The 21,814-nt window shown below is 36.6% G+C and overlaps 1 protein-coding gene across 2 annotated transcripts in view; it reads right to left on the reverse strand.

Annotated features, from left to right (window-relative positions):
- The window catches only part of LOC124158975 (superoxide dismutase [Cu-Zn]-like), a 54,870-nt gene extending 33,856 nt beyond the window's left edge, over positions 1 to 21,014 (reverse strand). For both annotated transcript variants that reach the window (XM_046534424.1, XM_046534425.1), the window contains exon 1: positions 20,771 to 21,014. The gene's annotated coding sequence lies outside the window, so the exon portion shown is untranslated. The remainder of the gene's footprint in view (positions 1 to 20,770) is intronic.
- Between the last annotated feature and the right edge of the window lie 800 nt (positions 21,015 to 21,814).

The following is a 21,814-nucleotide window of genomic DNA, read 5'->3' on the forward strand; positions in this document are numbered from 1 at the left end:
CAGATAAAACCAGGTAAACAACCCAATAGTTTATTCTTATGCCTGTTGGGACAGGACATTAGAGCGTAATTTTTTTAAGCAATGAAATATTTCCCGAACTTTTAAATTCCACTACTTTCCCCGATTTTCAATAAGTACACTGACTCAAAACACTATCTCACTGAAGTGGGGCCCATAAAACGTTCTACTATTTCCTTTGAGTGAGGATCCATTGCCTTCCTGTGTGATTACTCACAAAGGCAAGATGCGTAAACTCTTCCATTTACTCGAACCCTCTCACGTCTAGACAGAATACTGGTTGGTGGTGAGGAGATGATACTCCTGCACGCTTCAAAACCTGTTATTTCTTTTACCGGTTCACTGGCAGCACCGGTTAAATTTGGCGATGCTTATGCCGTATTCGAAAACATCGCTTTTCCTTCATTGATCTTCCCTTTCACGCTCCGCCAGTTCTTTCCCTATCCGAGCATCTTGAAGTTCCGTCTTTTTTTCGTACATGCGATACGTGACATAGGAGTCATACTCTTCTCAAAGAGGAGAAGCCTTACACATTTCCTTGATGGATGAAGACGTGAATATTACGTGTCACTATTCAGCTTGAGTGATGTGGGCGGAAGAGGAAATGATTTTATCAACATTCTTCGCGATTTTTCGAGTGTTAGAAGACTTTATGAATGGAAGCTTTCGTGAAAATATTTAGACTGATTTTGCTGGTTTTCTCGAGGATCACATGATTCATAATTGTATTCTGGGTGCTGAAATGGTCATAAAATACATTAGTAATGAAGCGGAGAAGCAAAGCTTTTGACCACGGCATCTTTATTGCTAAATTAAACCGCTACTGCCAGCGAACCGATAAAAGAAAATAACTATGACTTATAGGCAAAACTAAAAGGCGATTGGATACTCAATGTAATGCGAGATAATAGGGAATTGTAAAGGGTAACCTGACGATTAAATCCGATCAATTATAATTATTAAGCGTTATAAGAGCCACCAGCCACACAATTTAGGCCTTAGCCTCAAGAATATTTCTGGAAAAAAACTTTTTCGATTAACTGTATTATAAGTACCTTGTGCAAGTATGTTTGGTTAAATGCTGCATTTATAATTTTCATTGTCACTTAATATATTTCAGACAGTAAGTATCCATTGAAAGTGGTGTATATTAGTTCTAAAGTCTCCGATAAAGTTCCACCTGCCAGCTAATCGATTTTTTCCTCTCTCCACTCGTTTATTCTTTATTAGTTTTATTATTCTTATTGTATCTTGTCTAATTCATGTTTTGTTAAAATTTTCACGATAAATTGGCGTCACGGATGTGTTTGAAAAATGATTTAAATAAATTAAAAAATAAAAAGCCCATCTAGAGAGAACCAAAAGCATAGATATGCCGCTGATTGGCGGATTAGAATAGTATGAAAAACGATTATTTGGTTTACGAAGATTACGATTAATTAAGAAGGAGCCGGTTCTCGCCGGTTTAGCTATGGCGCCAGATATTTTTCGCTCTGTCCCCGACTATCCACGGTGATTGAAATGCTAATTGAGCACCACCCAAGTTGCCTGAGGGATTTTTATTGAAAAATTGCCTCCGCTTCCAGCATTCTTAACTCAGGATCCTAGGAGTTGGAGACGAGTTCTGAAGTCATCTAACTAAACTGACCCCTTTATAATTCCGCCCTTTCCCAAGAGGGCAGTTGCCTTCGTGCTGAGGAAATGCTTACGGGCAACAGATGACCTCCTTGGACTGAAAGTAAGCGAGGGGAGAAACTATTGTTCCCTGTAGGCAGTTTAATAGGAGCGAATCTTGTGATCCAGAATGTTCTCCATTGAAGAGGCAATTCGTATCTTGTGACATTTGATGAAATCAGAGGATTCTCACCATTTTACGCTTAAGTGGGGTAAAACTTATGATGAAATTATGATAAAATCAATCAATGTAAAATATAAGTATTTTAGTGATCTGAGCGTGAATTATTGTTTTTCCAAGATCCCTGGAGTAATTGCTTAGAATTTAAATTATTAACGTAAACTTTTAATTTACGAGAAGTTACGAGGTTAATTATATTTTGACTTAATTACTTGAATGTGCTTTCCCTTTTATCTGTTTAAAAATAGCAATTCTATTTCCTTTTTCTTGTTATGTTCATTAAAAAATCATCTTTAACACCCAGTTTCGCTGAAAATTCCAAGTGTTTCATGTGTGATATTTTAGTTGATTTTTTTAGCGCTCACGTTTGTCTGCTTTCAGTTTTTTTGCAGTCAATTACACGTTCTTGCAGCCATAATTTTTACTTCTTTGGGCTATATCATCGCCAAATTTTGATACAGAGACAAGCAAATGAATGCACCATATATGAAACCAACTGCTGGACGGTTTGAAGGTGATCGTATAATGCACCGCATGGTTGAAATTTCTTTAACCGAGTTCTTACTTTACCCATCAATCCATCATGCCTATGAAGGTGTAAAAAAACTTGGCTTATGATTTAGTGAGGCTGTGGTTTCGTAGTGATTTTTCAACGCCGAAAAGCAGTTTTTATTGTAATAGGGTGGTTTCCTATTATTTTTTTATTGCTTTAATAGAACGATTATTACTCCTGGAGTACGTATTTCACGCTTTTAGATTTTTAAATGACAACATCTATTTTTCGCGATTAAATGAAAAGTGAAAATTTTCAAGCGCGCGAAAACGCGACGCTTAAGTATGAATGCCGGGAAATATCTCCGTACGTCGTATTTCTGGTTCCCCCTCCCGCCCGGTGAGGTGACCTTGAGGCGAGGCTTAGCGCTGATACGTCGCAGGATGCTAGCGGATAGCTGAGTACCTTGCTGCATGGTAGCGCTTGGCTTAAAAAAGGTTTATTAATACCTTATCAAACGAAGAAAACTTTCCGAACTTAGCCAGTTTTAATAGGTGATTATTAAGACATGTTTCCCTGAGCTCTGTACCTTATGCATGCATTGGTAACCTCAGACGATGTATAACTCCTATCCTCTCGTGTAGAAACTAGGTCCCTGTGACGTCATGCGGAGTGGGATCGCATGGGCGCCAATCTGGCCTTTTTCAAATGAGGATAAAATTTGACCCTTGTCATTCGTCTAAACCGGTATTTCAAAAACCAAATAATTTGTGTATTATGAATACACTTGTTGGATATATGTGGTACATCTATATTGCGCAAAACTGTTGATGCGCATGCGCACGTTGGTGTACGCACGTTGGTGTGCGCACGTTGGTGTGCGCACGTTGGTGTGCGCACGTTGGTGTGCGCACGTTGGTGACGTACGTTACGTTAGTTGGCGGGAGAGCCAGTCTCGGTCAGTCTCTCGCAGTCACTCAGTAAGTTGGTATGTGAGCCTGGTGTGGCTGGTGTGTTACCATGGGCCCAGGGGGCCATGGTGTGAAGTGAGGGAATGTATTTTCTCTGTTGGCAATAAAGCCTAATTACTTAATCAATTAAGTTTTACTCAAATCTGTTAACCCGAGAAACCTGAACATGGTAGCAGAAGTCCGTGGTTCACGTGGTGGTTTCTTGGTTATTGTACGAGTGACGGTAAAATGGCGAAGTACGGTGATTTGGTTATACCGGTGTTTGACGGAGAAGAATACGGTATGTGGAAGAAACGTGTGACATTATTTTTGAAACTTAAAAAGTGTGACAATGTCATAATGAGAGGAAAAGTTTCATCGGACAAAGAGGATTGGGATGAAAATGATTTAAAGGCAATGAACTATATATACGGCGCTATTTCAAATAAGCAATTGGAATTTGTATGTGATAAAACGACGGCGTACGATATAATTAAGAAGTTCGATAGTTTATATCTGAAAGAGTCAACAGCACTGCAGATTGTGTGTAGAAATAAATTGGAAAGACTGAGACTTAGAGATTACAGTGACTCGGCGAAATTTTTCAGTGACTTTGAAAAATTGGTAAATGAGTTGAAAACCGCTGGCGCGAGTGTTTCAGAGAAGGAAAAATTAAATTATATGTTGAACACGTTGCCTGACTCGTACAGTTACATTGGTGATTTAATTGACACGTTAAAAGAAAAGGATCAAACAGCTGACTATGTGAGGAATAAAATTCAAATGGCCGAGTTGAAAAATCAAAGATGCGAGACTTCGTCTAGGAAAAGCAACGCATTCGCGGCGGATAGAAATAGGCAAGAGCGAACATGCTTCCAATGTGGTGAAGTGGGACATATACGAAGAGATTGCAGAAGTAGTGGACAAATGACAAGTAGCAGAGGCACATGGCGTTCATCACGATGCAGACAAGGATCCGGAATAAGAGGCTTCGTAAGGGGGCGTGGCAGCTTTCATCGCGGGCAGCGCGGAGTATGGCACGGAGCATGCGCAGACCAAGGACAGAAGAATGAAGAATACAGCGCATGGCTTACAACGGTTGCTCATCGTGCGGTGCATAACACTGAGATAAGTAATGTAGATCGTAATGAAATAAAGTGGCTTCTTGATAGTGGCTGTACAGACCACATCATTAATGATGATAGATATTTTGATAAATGTATTGTTCTGAAGCAACCCATAAATGTTCATTTGGGTAATAATGAAATTCTAAAAGCCACAAAAATCGGAAATGTGTTAAGTTATTTTGATGCATTTGGCAAGAAGAATTTAGTTAATATGAAGAATGTATTGTATGTTAAAGATATGCAATCAAACCTGATTAGCTACAGCAAAATAACTGTGGGTAATACTATTGTTTCTAAAGGCAAAATGACCAAAATTATTGATTTTAAAGGTAATGTTACAGCAGTAGCTTTGGAAGTGAATGGTTTATACATTATGAAAAGCAAAGTAAAATCAGGAACTTTGGTAAATGTTGCAAATAAAAGTGTTGATTCTATGACTCTAAAGGAAAAATGGCATCGTTTATTGGGACATGTAAATTTTAAATATTTAAATACTTTGGTGAAAAATCAGTTGCTGGACGGTATTCCGAGTGAACTTGAATCAGACTTTTTGAAATGTAAATTATGTATTGAAAACAAAATGAGTAATGTTCCATTTAAGAATAATAGGAACAGAGCAAAAGATATTTTAGAAATTGTTCATACTGATGTTTGTGGACCTTTCCAAACCACGGGTCTTAAAGGTGAAAAATATTTTGTTTCTTTCATTGATGATTATAGTAAGATTGCTAAAGTTTATACGATGAAATCTAAAACTGAAGTGTTTGATTGTCTTGTTGAATTTGTGAATGAATGTGAAAATCTTACAGGTAAAAGGGTAAAATTTTTGAGATGTGATAATGGGAAGGAGTATTTGAATGGTGACATTTATAATTTTACCAGAGAGAGAGGTATTGTAATTAACAATTGTCCATCATATGTACATGAACTGAATGGAACAGCGGAACGGTTTAACAGGACCATAATGAATATGGCACGTTGTTTGTTAGCAGAAGCAAATGTGCACAAAAGGTATTGGCCAGAAATTATATTTACTGCAACGTATTTGAAAAATCGTACATTAGCCAATACTATTGAAAGAAAAACTCCCTATGGGATATTTTTCGGTAAGAAACCAGATGTTTCCAATTTACGTTTGTACGGAAGTACTGTTTTTGTTAGAGTTCCAGAACAGAAAAGATCTTCAAAATGGGATAAAAAGGCAGATATGGGTATTTTAATTGGTTATAGTAATGTTGGATACAGGGTACTAATAAATAGTACAGTCATAGTAGCACGGCATGTAGATATTGTAGAAGAAAATGTTGTATGTATTGGATTAAATGAGAATGAATCTGATCATGAGGACAATGAAAACAGTGATTTGAAAGATGAAATTAACGATAGTTCTGAAAATGAATCATTAGAGTCAGACACTAAGAGGGAAGCTGAAATTCGTAGATCTCAACGAGACAGGAATCCTCCTAAGAAACTTGATGATTATTATGTGTACAATAGCGGTATATTTGTAAATATGTGCAGAACGGATGTACCAAATACATTTGAGGAGGCGATTGAGTCCAACGAGAGTAAATTATGGAAAAAGGCAATGGATAAAGAGATTGATTGTTTAATTAAAAATAACACTTGGAAATTGGTCAAAAATATTAAAAATAAAGTCTTAGATGTTAAATGGGTGTATACAAAAAAAACTGATGGAACTTATAAGGCCAGATTAGTTGTGAGAGGTTTCCAGCAAACCGATGAAATTGATGATATTTATTCTCCCGTAGCAAAAATGCAGACTTTAAAAATTCTTTTGTCATATTGTTGTCAGATGGGTTTAGAAGTTGACCAAATGGATGTGGAAACTGCTTTTTTAAATGGCAAGGTCACTTCTGAAGTTTATGTTAAACAACCAAAAGGCTATGAAGATGGTACAAAAAGAGTATGTAAATTGTTCAAAGCTTTATATGGTTTAAGAGAAAGTCCAAGAGCTTGGTATGAATGCCTTGATGAATTTTTGGCAAATTTAGGTTTTAAAAGAAGTGATATTGATTCCTGCATATATTCTCTTAGAAATGGAAAAGATTCTATTTATTTATTAATTTTTGTTGATGATTTATTAATTTGTGGTGCAAATAAGAAAGAAATACAGAAAGTTAAAGTCTTACTATCTGAAAAATTTAAAATGAAAGATCTTGGGAAAGTTAAAGAGTATCTTGGGATTACCATTGAATATGAGTCCCACAAGCATGAATTGAAATTAAATCAAACCAAGTATATTGAATCATTGGTTAAGAAATATAATTTAGAAAATAGTAAATTGTACAATACACCAATGGAAGTAAACTTAAAAATTGAGAAGGCGGATATCTGTGACAAAAACATTAAATTCAGAAATTTAATTGGTGCCTTATTATATATAAGTTCAGCTACAAGGCCTGACATAAGTTTCAGCGTCAATTACTTAAGTAGATACCAAAATTGCTATAATGAAACGCATTTTAAGTATGCTTTAAGAATTTTGAAATATTTAATTTTAATAAAGGATTTGAAATTATGTTACAAAATGAATGATTGTGTAAATATTATTGATTGTTATGTTGATGCTGATTGGGCAGGTGATTATTTGGATAGGAAATCCACAACAGGTTATGTTATAAGATTATTTGGGAATGTTGTATATTGGAAATCGAAAAAGCAAAAGTCTGTGACGAAAGCTTCAACTTTTGCAGAGTATGTGGCTTTGTCAGAAGCAGTGAGTGAATTAAAATTTATAAAAGAGTTATTGAGTACATTTGATGTACAATTAATAAAGCCAATGAAGGTTTATGAAGATAATTCAGGTGCAATTGATATTGCAAAGTATGGTAATTTTACAAAAAATTCAAAGCATATTGAGGTACACTACCATTATGTGCATGAATGTGTTAGGGAAGGTATGATTGATATTGTCAAGGTAAATTCAGAGGATAATGTTGCTGATGTATTTACTAAATCCTTGTGTCGTCAAAAGTTTGAAAGTTTTCGAAATGTGTTGGGTTTGAATTAGTGTAAGTGCAATATAGATGTAAGGAGGTGTGTTGGATATATGTGGTACATCTATATTGCGCAAAACTGTTGATGCGCATGCGCACGTTGGTGTACGCACGTTGGTGTGCGCACGTTGGTGTGCGCACGTTGGTGACGTACGTTACGTTAGTTGGCGGGAGAGCCAGTCTCGGTCAGTCTCTCGCAGTCACTCAGTAAGTTGGTATGTGAGCCTGGTGTGGCTGGTGTGTTACCATGGGCCCAGGGGGCCATGGTGTGAAGTGAGGGAATGTATTTTCTTTGTTGGCAATAAAGCCCAATTACTTAATCAATTAAGTTTTACTCAAATCTGTTAACCCGAGAAACCTGAACAACACTAATGGTGGGTAACGAATCGCAATGAATGCCTTTCATTTTCTTTGATGAAGGAAACTACCCTATTATAATTGGAAGACCGTTTTTTAAACATTTTAGGTAATTGATCTCTCCATTCCATTCGGGTTTTCACCGCGTTCGTTGTGTTTTAGTGACAACAGTTTCGCTGACATTGCAGTCAGCGTCTTCAGGTCGAAACTCTTGTCATTAAAACACAACGAATGCGGTGAAAACCCGAATAGAATGGACAGATCATCTAATCAACGCCGCGAAAATCTTCGAACCTACATTTTAGGTATTTCTTACGTAAAAAACTAGGGAGCTTTACTTTGATACACTAGCTGTAAAGTTAGAATGCCCGACTGTTTACAATCTCTTGAAAACGCAAGAAGCTTCGAATTACTGAATTTTAAGGAAAATTATATTTTTTCAAGCAAATAATTTTAAAAATTAATAAAGAGCTGTTACAGTTTCCCTAAAAATGCTGGTTTCATTCACCTATTCCATTCTTACATCTTACCTATGACTTGAACAACCAAGTCTTGCCCCTAGTTTTGATCCTGGGTACGCCCTTGGACAAGTATCTGAATGTCACAAATCATTGGAATTTTTATTCTTGGCCGGGGCAGCGTGGTTTCCAGGTAGAATTATGGCTGACGACTATAGGACCACGGGTTCCAAATATTAGTTTCTTCTGGTTCCCACATGTATGTCTTTCCCAACTCGGAATTGGCACTCGGTTTTCATGTCTTTGAAAACTTGTGCTTTGACTGCCAACATTCGCTTTTATGAAAATGTGAGATGATAAATTCATAAAATATTCATAAATATCCTATACTATTGTTAATAATAATTATCTCTACTTACAGAATTATCGTAGAAAATTCTATTTTGAGGACACCCTGAAATACCATGGTTAATTCTCCAATTCTCCAAGTTCCATGACCAACATTGCATTATCAATTATGAGTGTATCAACTCAACTCTGTTTATGAACGATGAGTGACAAGGGATCTTAATGTATGCTACTAAAATCACGTAACACGTTTAGAAAGCGCAAGGGACATCAGCCAAATCAAATCTTTCCGAAGAACTTCCGTCAACATCACCATGAAATAATCTATTGGATTTTTCTGGTATAAATTGCGTGTTTATGAGTGCCGTTATGTAAGGACGGGAGCTCAATGGATGACCATAAATGTTAAACCAATAATGTCTGAGGGAAGAAGCCGTAACATCAATTAACGTCGCACTTTCACTCTCTCGCTCCCGCGAAGATGAGCTCAACACCTGCAACCCACTCAGAAGTCACTCGCAGGTGATGTGACTCAAGTAGCATAGTGATATCTGTTTGATATCGCGTCGTGTCAAAATTAAATCATTAGTGTCTTTTATGCGCCGAAAATGATAAAATTTTTATCACCTAGGAGACAGAAGGTATGGATAAAGGGAGTACTTAGCAGGGAAGGAATTTCGAAAACAGTGTTAGAATGTTAGGTAAACGAGGGAGAAGAAGGAAAAGAATAGGATTTTTAGATAAAATGAAAGGTATTGTATAAGGCCAAATAATGTATTGAAGTGGGAAGTGATTGAAGGAAGGGGAGGCTGCCAGAATGGTTCTTAAGTACTCCATGGAAACCTGCCTTAATCGGTAGAATACTAAAATAATATAGTGTGATATTTATCCGTTACATCATTTTGGTTTTGGTACCACTTCAATTATGAAAAAAGAAACCATTTTGCTATCAATTTCTGAACACTGCGACAAACGGTACTCACTGGCCATAGTTTGGCCATTTCTCATTACTTTAACAAGCAATATTTTATCTTATCACTTTTTCATCAATAGCGGTAGTATTCAATCTTTTTACTTATACCTATATTTTGGCATAACATTTTCATAATTTGCAGTGATATCAAATGTTATCATCAAAGCGATATCTAACTGATTATAACTTTCATGTCACTTAAAGGATGGAGATGTAAGATTGACGTTGGTATTACAAATATATTTTAGGCCTAAAAATGACATACTGTATCGGAATACTCTGCCGTCACTTCTCATTGAGTTCAAAACTATTCTGAATGTAAGGTGTCATGAGAAAAAACATGAAAAATAAGAGAACAGCGTCGTACTCGAGAAAAGGCCCAATAAATAGAGGCGACACACGAACGTAGATTGTCACGCTACAGCTATCTGTCATGAACAAGTTTGAAAACAAGATGATCGATAACTGGTCATTCCACAAACGAATACTCAGGCAAGCATAAAAGGAATAGCGACTCCAAATACCTTCCTAATTGATAGATTTTCTCCAAGTAATGCGTGTATCTTTTTCATCTCAGTTAACAGAAATCCCTTTTTTAACTTCATTTCTCCTTGTTGTAGTAATTCGTAGTTCGTAACTCCCTGATGGGAATGAAATAAAAAACCAATACCGTAACCATTTCATTTATTTTTGACCAACCCGTTTCGAATATAAAGTGTCACTATCTCAAGCATTTAACACACGACCAGATGCGTGGTGATGAAGTTTTGTCGTTTATAGGCGATGAGGAATAGCAATTGAGTGGATTGGAATCCCAGGGATACAAGTGATTTTTTTCTCAACAGAGTTAGGTAAAGTTAATTGTTAGAATAAATACACATAAACCTGGTTTCCAAGTAAAGGGAAACGAGTGAGTCTCTGCTCTGTGCTGACATCCAGTAGAAAATCAAATGCACTACTAAACATCTAATCGATCTCATTTGTTTTTTATACCTAATTTCTGTACCTAACTCCGTATAGAAAAGAGAAATCACTTGTACCATTTGGCTTCCAACCCACTCAATTATTCATAGTACAATGAAACCTGTCGTTTAAATATGATCAACGAGATGTTGTACTGTATTTACATAAATTTATTCTTTTAAACAGTGTGCATATAGTGAAAATGAGCTACCCAAGATAACTTCCATTGAGTTTACAGCCGGGTATCACCTATCGGAGGAAACTTAGAGCTTCACGCACACCACTTCACGCAACCTCGCTATTCAACGCCATGAACACACTCAGCACTTGGAATTTTCATAAGTGCACTCTCTCAAAGCGTAAGAGCACAAGAGATGTATCCTCTGTAACGTAGGAGGTTTAGTGGTTTTTTGTTTCACCTAAGAGCCAAATGTTTTCTATGGACATTCTTGAGTTCAGAATAGGATTGAATACGTCCAGAATATCTGCTAGTCGAGCCATTGGCTGTTTGACCCCTCAATGGATTACGATTAGGTACTTTTATTGTGTTTTGAGGAGCGATAGATAAATGTTATTCCAAATTAAACCTGACCCTGAGGAAAACATGCACGTGATACTCTTTATAACGTACTATAAAAATTTTATACGATGCTTTCTGAGCAATATTCGCCATAATACACCATAAAATATATCATAAAAACCAAATTTTAGGTACAGCTAAGACGCTGCAAATATTAGTGATTCATTTAAATCAATAATATTAACATTTAATAATAAGGCTATGACAAGAAAGGGCTCTCATTGGCTAATAAATTTTATGCAGCCATTCCCTCATTAAAACAGGTTAGAGAGGTTTTAAAAATATTCATCAGTCAATTGTAGATTAGTCTATTTCCCCTTGATGCATATTATTAACTCGAAAAGTAAAATAAAGTGATTAACCTAAAATTTTTACATATTTTATGAAGGATACGGAATAGTAAGTAGCTGAAAAAGTCAGTCGATATAAATATTCTTAGGCGTATGCCCCGGGTTATAGAAAGCCCAATAAGACACTGTTTTATGGGATTATTTCTGGAAATTAATATAAATATTTTCTATACTATTACAAATATATGTACACACCCACGTATGCTTGTTTTAGATTTCATGTCAATCAGGGAATCAAATTTACGGACATTTTTACGTTTCAGTTCATCAACATACGTTCGTCACTAAATTTATTTTAAAATCGGCTCCTTGTTAAATTAAACTTCAGTTTTAAAACACACACGACACGTAGGCTTTTATATCTCTTTTGGTTTCGGCGTGGAATGTGCGAAAGCAGGCTGGACCGGCATCATAAAAACCCCAACAGGTGCTCACATTTGGGCCCGGATTTTATTTCTTTCTAGCGTAATGGGTCTCCATATCCCGTGGACTGCCGGTTACATGCCGGCTACTTAAAAACTTGACGCAAGCCGGTGAGTTAACTTCTCTATATACCGACTGAAATGTCATGTGAGCCCTTCAAATGACCTGGAATCGGAATGATGTTCATTCTTTGATCACCTCCCGGAGCGCGTGGTGTTTGGTGCTCGGGTAGCGTTTTTATGCCTTGCTTAACCCTCACGTAGCGAACTAGTCCGGCTGGCCTTGACTTAATTTTAAGCTATATGTGGAGGAACATGAATAGAATCGCTCAGCTCGTGACCTTTCATCTTTCAATCATTTCTATTATGAACGCCTTCGGTCAGAAATTATTATTCCTTTCATCTACTCAAAAAGAGCTAATATTCATATTCTCTGCTCTTGAACTTCATTTTAACGAACGAAAACGGTCATAAAATTTTAAACCTCATATTGCTGCGTATTTTTATGGCTACTTTATCGCTCACAGCAAAGGAATATCTTCGGCTGAGACATTATTCTAACTATGTTAGCATATTCTTTCCCTTAATGTAAATAAAACGAGTACGTATTCTAAGCATGATATGAGATTGTTGACGTACGTACTTATTTTGCGGGATACAGTCTCATTCAACCAAATTTCTTCGTCTAAAACACGTAATAAACATGGATAATTTGAGATTTGCACATTTTGTAATAAAATAAAAGGCGCATTAAATTGTCCCGACGATTTTTTAGTTTAGCTAATAACAACAATAAATTCACTCACCTTCTTAACCCTCAAATAGCTCAGCCCAAGAAATTAGTAAGGACTTAAATAAGGAGTCTATTCTCTTTACCGAATTTTATATCTTGACTGCGCTATTAACAACCATCTGCTACAGTTCATATTGCATAAAATATATTGTTTAATACAGATCACCTACTATGAAAAATTAAATTCTGATTTTATTTGGAAAATATAGAGCAATGAATGAGGGATGGACAGCGTATTGGAAAATGAAGTCAGAATTAATTCATCACATATCCATGCAACCCATCTCACATGCCGCAACAAGTTTTTTTTTTCTTAAAGCTTAGAAATAATTGAGCCGTTCCAATTAAAATCACCTATATGTCTTCGGTTTCAATATCAAACTGGTGCTGTATATATCAAACTTTTTATTTCAACTAAATATCAATAAAGTCCGATGCCATCAGAAGAGAAGATCATGCGTGAATTGTATTCGCCGTCCATGGAAATATATTGGAAAATGAAACTGATCCCCAAAGATATAACATTTTCTCGAACCGTCTCGAGCATTTAGTAGTGGGTCACAGTTTCATAACCATTTTCATTACGCTGCGCCTGGATACGAGGGCCACATGAATGGTGGAAATGAAAACGTGTTTTGAATCAACAAATTTCACCGTGAAAATTAGAGAATGTATCACTGCCGTTCAACCAGTCGTATTATATCCTTTTCCGTGAGGTATCATTTATTCCTAACATATGCTTTCATCTTATTAAAATTTTTGGACCCACCTCTATCAAAATTTTCGCCTAACTCAAGAGAAAATCCTCTTGCAATATTTTTATACATATAATGCAAGCAAATCCTGAGAATGGTATACTCTACATAATCATAAATTTTCAAGATGAGTTAAGCGTGGAGAAGCAAGACTGGTAGAGCAATTGGAGTTTCCTCGCAATGTTATTCATTTCAAAATTTTTATTTCCCATGAACTCTATGACTGTATGAAGCATAATTACTGATTTATAATCAAAATAGGAGTTTGTTTTCAACCTATTCCGTTGCTAGTGATTAATGGTGATTAATTGAATTACTGGGAAAGTCAAAATATTATTGACAATTATTCAGTATAGGATATCATAAGTAAAAAGGGAACAGATACTATTGATCATCTTTGCCATAACAGTAATCATCTCATATTTGGGTACATTTTCATAGTTCCAGCATATCAGCAAATAAATCCCAAAATCGTTTCAGTGATTATGTAATTCCTGAGAACATAACGGCATACCAAGGGTCGGCCTTGAAATAGTTTTCGTGTGACAGCATGTATCAAAAATTAGTTTTAGTGCGGCAACCAGTTGGCTTTGATAACGAAAGGCAACTGAACTTTCTAATCCCCTATACGCGCCCCTCTTGCGTAATTTTGGGTTACAGTGACAAATAACATAGCCCAAAACTCTTTAGCCGGTAAGCTAATTCGGCAGTATTTCATTAATGATCTTCAGAGGAAAACATTTTGCTTTTTTGGGCAATAAACAAGTATTTTTTGTCAGAATTGATTAGGGTTGCTTTGTTGAATTACCACCTCTGGCCAATGGTTAAGAGCAGACAATAAATAGACTTGGTTCCACGAGCTAAGCGAATTATGGATTCAAACACTATGTGCTGATTAAGCCAAAATTTAAATTATGTATATTTCAAACGTAGGATAAATAAAAATCTGAAAACAAAGATGAAAATATCGAAGTTAAGATCAGGAATAAAAGGTAACTTGGGGGGAAATGGCCACGAAAAAACGAGATTGTTGAATTGACTCAGTTAAAACTTACTTTTCGTGAAAATTAGTAAAAATAACTATGATGAGTACTTAAATATTACTAATGCTGTGCATATGCTGTTATGTGATGAGGAATATGAGTGAATGTTCTTGTTTTCCATTTCATTCGTATATGCCAACTTGTGATAATATTTGGATCATTGCTACCTTGTCAATCACTTTGATAGTCATTTAATCCAGTCATCCAATCCAGTGTGGTTCATAAAATAAAAGATTTGTGATACAAGATGCTAGCACCAAAACCTGGGCAAAAAAGCTGTGAAAAAAGCAAGTGAATCGTAGCATCAAAAACAAAGCCTGATGCCTCTTTTTTCTTGTGTTACAAGCATAATGGGAATAAATTTTACATTCATGATAAACTCACCGCTATGCGTCAAACGATGGGATCCGTGAAGTTGCAGTAAGGTTGCTGAGGTGGTAGGTCACGTGTCTTGGTTTTTTCAATCTGCTTCTAATTTTTTTCGAGAGCTTAACTATAACAGTTGCATGTGCAGAAATCAATTCTATTTTTCCCCTTTCCTACTCTGAGCTTACTCCTTGGAAGGTTCTGCCTCTATAAAATATGCCAATAAGCCCTGACGATAAGCCCTCTTGAAGCCATTTAAATCATCAGCCATACAATTAGGGGAAGAAAAAGGTGATGCAATTTCTCAAACAGACGGTGCGGAAAGTCAGTAAGTGCAAAAACTTGTTCAGAAAATTCGCATTAATTTCGCTCGGGACACTTGGTTTAAGTTGAGGTTAATGGGGAATTATCGGGGGAATGTATACAATTCCCCTGAGGGAAAGAACTCAGAAACTGCGGTGGTGGTTTATGATGTGTTAAAAGGAACTTGAGACGAGAGGAAAATGAAAAAAATGAAGTGAAATCGAATCCCAAGAAAACCCTTGGACTAAAAATAGTCGAGGAGTGCATAGGTACAGGATGAAGCAACTCTAGTATGAAACACGATCTTTTGGTCTCGTTAGGTATCAAATTCAACATAAATGCCCATCGCTCTTCGCTAATTTCGAATGGCAATAGCAATTTATACAATTAACTATTGAATAAAAACTATCAAGGGCATTCACTTACTTCGTTTGTTTTATTAAAGGTTTATAGATAAAGTCTTCATTACCACCGAGGCCGTCCGCTCTGTACTCAAGTGAATTCAATAATGAATAGGTAAAGAAGCGAAATTATTATTTGTATTGTAATTAAGTGTAGAATTAACTATGTTTTAAAACTATTGTAATATTACTATGGACGATATAATCTATGTCCCATATCATTTTGAAATAAACCCCTCCACCGACTAGTTGCGGAAATATATCGCCCATACAATAGTCATACTATGTAGCACACACTAATTCTCATCATGATCAGTTATGGCAATGGCATTTTCGTTTTAAGCTCAGAATCATCCTTGAATAAATAAATTTAATAATAAATAAATTACTTTGTTTATATGCTCTATTGCTTTTTCTTTAAATGACATTACAATTTAACATGAGGTCAAACATTTTTAAAACTCAAGAAAAATATTTTTTTCTTATTCGTAAAGTTTTCCCAAGACAGGTGTCCACTGGAACTCAAAAGGATCTCTATCGTATGCAATGTTGAATGGTACTCAAGGCCTTGACTTCACTACAAACTCCTGAATGAACCAATATTAAACAGCAGATCTCAATCCCCATCTTGCCGAATAGTTATCTCCGGGAGGAACATTGAAATAACCGAAGAGTCGTGACTACCCTGATGAGTTTTTGAACCGTGGAACCAAACGAATGATTTGATGATTCCTATCAAGTTTAACAAGGCGTTAAGGTCGGTTCCCTTTTAGAAATATCAGTGGCATCATCGCTTCTTATATGCCACTCGATCAGGAAGAGTTGAAACATGCGGTTTCGTTTTGAAATGGTTATCATTCGAGGATTTGATCCATGAAATTTCATCTGACTCAAGATCGAATAATGGATGCGTAATGTTGCCGCCCTACTCAATTGAATTTTGTTGTGCGTAAACGTGAGGACACGGGATGGTGAACTTGCCTACAGAGCGAAAATCACTGGTCAAGCAAACAAACCCCAACGAAAGTGCATACCTTAGAGTTACCATTAACACAATTAGTGCCGGCAAATTTTTGCCACTAATTGATTTCAAAATTAACGGGAACTATTTAGCATGTGAATAACCATATCTTTCTTTAGTTGACGAGACGAATGAAAGTAGTTTTTAAAACTACAGTTTATCATTTAATTTTATCGTTGAATTTTAGGATCGCTAAATTTTAAAATTCAATCGTTAAACCTATTCAGTAACTAATCATTTCAAGGTTTAATTAGCTTTTACTTTAATCTTTGGTCATTGATAACCTGATATAATCATTGGTCACAGCCTGCACAGACGGAGCCAAGTTTCCTTATTTAATATAATACTCATCCGTCATTAATTATGCTGTGGAGAATGTGAGTCGTAAACTAATGCACTAAGACGGAGGAATTTGTTATTTACAAGCATACTTAGTATCTAAATTTTAAATTCGGCTTTTATCTACTGCTGTTTCAGAAAATTAACTCTAATTTTATCATTAATCTGATAATTATTTCGGTAACTCACCCTGCAGTGGTATTTAGACATTAAAAATGGCCTCCAGTAAATATGTGTTCTCTTTGCTTGTAATACTGGATATGGCACTTCAATAGGTAATCTTGACACTATATAAGAATGTTTCTTTAGGTCACTAGCCAAATTAAATCCGCCATAATGCATAAGTGATTTATCACCTCAAAAGACCTTCCAGTGTCTTTTGACGAGTAAACATAGACACCGCATAGAAAAAATAGCTACGTTGAAGGGGAAAGTCTATAAGAAGTGGGGGGAGGGAAATTTTGTGCACTCCCGACGTTGCTCATAACGAAATGTGAGTGGAAAATCTCGTTTTTACTGAAATTTATTTTCTATGAGTAATTATTTTGAGTAACCACTGCTCATTATTTTGCTACTGAAGTGCGAACTAACTTTTTTCAGCTTTTGCACTTGATCTCGTATTAGAAATTCTATTTACACATGCTACATAGAGAAGTTAGAATTGGGTGGGAGAAGGTAGAACGCACTATGTTCTAAGCCATATGCGTGTTAACCTGTACCATTTCCGAGTACACGTGAACCGTGAAAATTTGTAGGAGGTAATGATAGAAATATTCTACTGTTTTTGAACCCGGGACCCTTCGGTAAGTTACCATACGCTACTGATATGCCACCATAATTCCAAATAAGCTGTAAAAATATAATAATTGAGTGCTTTGCAATTTTATCTAAACTGTGATGCGGTGGTGGTTGAATTATTCATCCGTGTTCGAGTATTTGAAGCTCAAAGTCCTTGATATTTACGACCTACTGCGCGCAACTGAATGGTTATACCCAACTAACACCACATTGTATTTTGATGTATCGATTAAATGTGAAGATTTTTGGAAATTACTAATATTTATGCATACGCTTTAATCCCAGAGGGACTTATTTTCTCGCCAATCCTAACCCACCACGACAATGCTTTTTCGCGATACGTTTCCATTATCGATGCATATGATACGATTCAGCGATCGCAGCTCTATATTTTTGGATGCTGCTCCATGTAATGATTATAAAGACACCATGATGTATACTTTTGGCGACGGTCTGGACTGAAAATAGAGATATCTTGTGTTTAACTCAACCCGAATCACAAATACCGATAACAACTTTTAGTAATGCGATATTGTGTAATTACTAATATTCGTAAATGGAAAAGGAGTCTCGTTGATGCTTTCTCGGCGTTGAAAAAATGCATTAAGAATAGCATTGAGATCTGTGGTGTACATGTGGATCACGAACCAATTCAAGGATAACTACTTCTCATGAAAATACGACGTAAACATCCTTACTCGACTTTTCTCTCTGGATGCAATTTTTCGGTTCCAACTTCTTATATCAATTTACAGGATGCTTACGTAAATGATCAGAATCGATTATCTATCGCGTGGCAACTATAAAATGGAGTCCGTATCGATGAATTCATTTCAGGGTAAACTTTTCCTAACAGCAATGAGGACCTTTTTATCCTGAGTAAGATGCGCAGTATCAAAAACAATAGCTCCAAAGGGAGTTCCCTTCTAATACTGATTCCAAAGATTTTTCGTAATTTTCGGAGACAAATGGCGGAATCCCTGTGTAAACATGTCACTCACGGCTTGGCGTTATACTGATCTACTCGAGAGAAATCTACTGGATATGTAGTATCTGTAAAAGCAATTCGCTCGTTACTCTGCTCAGTAGGAATACACTGTGAGGAAAAGAGACTTCCATTGGATCTTATGCAGAATCGTTTTCATGAACTGCAATTTTGGGTAAGAGTGAACGATGCAATTATTTTGTTTAAATTTAATGTGTTCCCAGTAACGTATCCCAGCGTGCTACGATTAATTTGGCGAAATGGACCTGCTATTTTGATGTTGTACTGAGTGGTGTTCGTCACTTGTTTACTTTTGACTTTTGCTACACGAACTTAAATGCAATGAATGTACACAAACATGAGTACTGTATCCTCACGGTGATAGTGGGTCTGCCACGAGAAGCTACTTAGCTAAATGTGTTTGTGAGATAACGAAAATCTTGAGGATTAGTATATAAGATAAGGACGCCCCTTAACTTGAATTTTCTGTTTATTTAACCTGGCCCGAGTGAGGCCACAATCCGGTCCCTTCTTCCCGCGTAGCAGGGCTCTTTTGACAGAGTTTAGGTATTTCAACAATATCCATTTTTGAAAAAAAAATTGACCTTGTCTCTATAGTTTTCGTAAAAAGGGCGCGAATTACGTAGATAAATAAGGCATCAACTCAATGCTGTTCAAGCTCCCCAATTATGACCCCAAGTGGCAAAAACAGTAGAAAATCAAGGCTATACGGCAGAAAAGCAAGGCTATACGTTTCTAAAAAGTCTATCCATACTCTAAACTTTAAGTAAATTATTAAAAAATTATTCGCGGGAACTGCACAGGAATTTTTCGAGGTGGAGTATATTAAAGGAGGGCATGAACAAAAATTCAGTCCTAAAACTCGAAAAAAAAGGTTTTTGACCTATGTATGATAAGTATCGTAAACATAGGGCAGATTCCAATTAAGAATTAGTTTGAAAAATAATTTTTCCCATCAAAATCTTACCAGTACCTCTGTACACGATAGCTGCTTTTTAGAAGCTAACAAGAGACGCTCCAACGTTTATTTGGATCGTACGGGAAATATCAAGGCTGGTATCTTAAGTCAATATCTAACTTAAAGAATAACGAAATTTCATTAATGGATTAGAGAAATGTAAGGCCACTATTGATTATTTGTAGTCTCAATGTTATCCTTTTATTATTTTTCCGCTTATTTTTATAACTCTTGCGTAGGCATATTAGAACTTGACTTGCATAATAACAATAGCATAAATTGTGACCGGACTTGATTTGGATGGATAAAAAAATTGCTGAAAATTGCAATTTTTTAAACTCTCGTAAAAAAACTTGGAAAATACGACTGTCTAGTCAGAAGTTTGCTGGATGCCTTCTGTTCACTTCTGTAATTTTATTTCATGTTCCGCAGTAACTGAACGTATAATTTTATATTTTTTATGCGATGCGCTTACTTACGTAACTTGGCATAAGTACCTTTTTTTAATATAATTTAGGGCAAATAATTCCATCCTATTTTGAATGGTTGCTTGAAAAATTGCCTCGGAAGTAAGTACTTTTTATTTTCATTCCCTTCTATTCCATTCCGTTAAAATTCAAAGACTAAAATCCTCATCAGCCAGTTTTTTTTGCTTACGAACTCCATGTATCTGAAATTAAATGTCGTGAACTTTGCTTCATCACTAATGCTGGCAAAGCTTGCTCATTCATTCAAGTAAGCAATCGCATGCATTCGGCATGGAACTGTTCGTGCTTAATCTTTGCCCGCAAATGATTCTGTCTGCGGCAGCCAATTCCGTGAATACTAGCATCGCTTCGTCATTTGTCGCTTAGGCAGCGGGTTTGAGTTCCAATTTTTATGGATGCTCTGTTTACTCTTGATAAGACGCCGCTACAAAAACGTAACTGCGGAAACCTTAAAAATTGAAATCGTCCTTTTAAGCTTTAATTACTCGTCACTTTTTATGGGGAAGTTCCAAATTAAATACTCTGACGGACATGGAATACAATTGCAGGTTCACTTACTGGCTGAAGAAAATTAGGTTCACTCACCTTTTTTTTAAGACTTCTCCTTTGTGTTGACGGAAGCTGTGTTTGTGTTCCTTCTGCCGTCTGGTTGACGATCGCCTCTCAAACTGCCTTTGGAGATATTCCTTCGGTTAAAATGCCTTTTGGGAGACTCCCTCTAGACACAAAATTTGTTATGACTCGCTACGAAATTTCTCTCCTCCGTAATGGATACACCTGCTGCGCCGGTGAGGTGAACTCAAGCCTCTACTGAATTGGACTGAAATCACGAGTCGGTTTGTAGTGCCCTTCGTTCGAGCAACTTTCCTTCCCCTCCTCCGCCTTACCCACCCTCCACTCACTTCCCCTCTCTCCCTTCCCTTATTGTCGTTCGTCGAGGGTCGACCGGCGAGCGCTGGAAGAGGGGAGGGGGAAGGTGGAGGAATGGGAGGGGAAGGAGATGACGGCGTTGTTGCATAACGCAGCCGTGACTCTTTCGCGCATGCGCGCGGCACTTGAACGCGCTTCGTCTCGTTTCGAATGGGATTTTTGAGTTCGGGACAAGACCCTTCCCGTGCATGTACTTTCTCCACGGACTCCTTCTTTCATCATTTGGGGAGAGCCATTACGTAACCGTGGAAGGGAAGCGAGTAGTCTTTTAAGTACTCGAATAAACATGGAAGTTGGTGCGAGTTTATCTCGTTGACCACCCTGAAAAGTTTCGACACGGAGTTTGTACATATTTGTTTGTCAACCACGATGAATGAAACCCGTGAATGGTTTTGGTGGCACTCTGATGTTGGATATTTTGAACAAAATGGCCATTGAAAAATCGTGATAAAACCATGGGGTTAACTTTGGAAGGGGGAAAAGTAGAAATTACAATTATTTTTTAAATGCCTTGTCGTTGCGCGTGGTGATGGTATACAAATTCCAAGTTCATATACGAAATTCCTGTGCGTATTTAGGCAAACATTTTCTTGAAGTAAATCATGTTTTCATAACTTTTCCTCTCATATAACTTTTATGTTACCGAGTCATTGTCGTGACATAATGCTTCATCAACCGCATTAGTTGAAGGAAATGAGA

The sequence above is a fragment of the Ischnura elegans genome, chromosome 5, assembly GCF_921293095.1.
Source record: "Ischnura elegans chromosome 5, ioIscEleg1.1, whole genome shotgun sequence".
Taxonomy (NCBI): domain Eukaryota; kingdom Metazoa; phylum Arthropoda; class Insecta; order Odonata; family Coenagrionidae; genus Ischnura; species Ischnura elegans.